The 1,758-nt window shown below is 33.2% G+C and overlaps 1 protein-coding gene across 1 annotated transcript in view; it reads right to left on the reverse strand.

Annotated features, from left to right (window-relative positions):
- The window catches only part of YME1L1 (YME1-like 1 ATPase), an 18,222-nt gene extending 16,837 nt beyond the window's left edge, over positions 1–1,385 (reverse strand). Inside the window, exon 1 of the mRNA XM_012654893.1 lies at positions 1,288–1,385. The gene's annotated coding sequence lies outside the window, so the exon portion shown is untranslated. The remainder of the gene's footprint in view (positions 1–1,287) is intronic.
- Between the last annotated feature and the right edge of the window lie 373 nt (positions 1,386–1,758).

A 1,758-nucleotide genomic window follows, 5' to 3' on the forward strand; every position in this document is an offset into this window, starting at 1 on the left:
TAATGCCATATTTTAAGATAAAAAAATATTTTTGAAGGAAAGTTCAAAAAATAGCCTTAAGATCACCCTAGTATTTCCATGTTTTAGGTTTGAATAACATAAATTTCTTTAGATTATATCTAGGTACCTGAGCATTTTTCTATAAATTTATAAAATACTCCTTGTCATTAGAAAGAGGAAGAGTGTAACTACTTCTACGGTTTCAAACACTCACTGTATGATATCATAGCATTGATTTAATAAATGTCCCCTCAAGTAGCAAAGGGTCATGCAAACCATCTCACGTACTGCTGAGCTCTCAGTATAGATATTTGGCAGTACAAAATAAGCCTTAAAAAGGAGTGTCATTCTTTAACTCAGCAATTCTATTTCAAGAAATTTTTTCTAAGGAAATAATTAAGCATTCAGGCAAAGCATTGAGTTAAAATGATCACCACAGTGCTATTTTTAATAGCATAAACCTGGAAACCATAAAAAAAGTCAACATAAATGGTTAGATAAAATTATAATACAACCATAAATTAGAAAGACACCAAGAAGTCATTAAAAATCATGTTTAGTAACTGTGAGAAAACATCACACAAAGCCAAACTGAGGAACGTCCTATAAATTGTCTACACCCTTCGCTGTTGTAAAGATCATGAAAGACTTTCTTCTCCCCCCCTTCCACAAAAAGGCTGAGGAGCTGTTTCATATTAAAGAAAAAACTCCATGTTAAGTGTGATCCCGGATTGGGTCCTGAACCGGGGCAGGCAGTGGCAGTGAGGGAGACACTACAGAGCATACTGGATTGGAACAAATGCTGACATTTGAATATGGCTGGGAATTTGGTAATGGCTTTGTAGTTATGTTGAACTTCCTGATTTTAATGTTAACAATTATTTCTGGAGTTATGTATAAGAATATCCTTATCCTTAGGAAATATACACTTGGGAGTGATTATGCCTAACAATTTACTCTCAAATGGCTAAAAAAAAGTTAAGTGTATAAAGAGATAAAGTGAATGCGGCAAATGTTAAGATGGAGCAGATCGTTAAAAATTGGTGAGACTAGGTTAAGGATATGAAGAGCACTCTTTGTACTATTCTTGTAACTTTAAGTTTGTAATTATGTAAAAATTATAAGTTACAGAAAAGGTTGTAGAACTGTATATGCAGAATGAGCATCTATTTTGTAAAACAGCAACTGCGAGCTAAACTTTAATTAGTTAAAATCTGATAAAATTAAATCAGTAATATATTACAGCATTTTTTGACATCAAATTATGGTAAAGGGAAGATACCTTACCTTTTGGAAGTTTACCTCCCAGCACAGTAAACTTTTGTGGATTTTTCAAGAATTCAACAACTTCCTGTAATTCTTGTTTAGCTTCCTCCACCTAAAATAACCCAATTTACCAAACAATTTAAAATGATGTTTAGATTTTATTAGATAATTCTGGCTTCTTCCTTGAAAACCACAAATTTAATTTGGATATGGAATTAACCTGGCCTCTGTTTCAGTGACATTAGTACACAAAAATGCCCCCTCATAAACATACACAGGGTTTTCTCCTGACCATTATTTCCAATAATGCAAAGTCTCCTTACTATCCCAACAAAAGTCATCCTAAACTTCTTCCATTTTCTCACTGAGAAGACAGAAGTCAAGTATATTGTTCAGGGTTAAAAAGAAACTACCTGAAGAGGAACATACGAAAACATGGAACCCATCTTTAGGTCAAAGCGCATTCTCGAAATCTAAAATTAAAGTCAGGAT

The sequence above is a fragment of the Propithecus coquereli genome, unplaced genomic scaffold (assembly GCF_000956105.1).
Source record: "Propithecus coquereli isolate 6110/MARCELLA unplaced genomic scaffold, Pcoq_1.0 Scaffold45, whole genome shotgun sequence".
Classification (NCBI taxonomy): domain Eukaryota; kingdom Metazoa; phylum Chordata; class Mammalia; order Primates; family Indriidae; genus Propithecus; species Propithecus coquereli.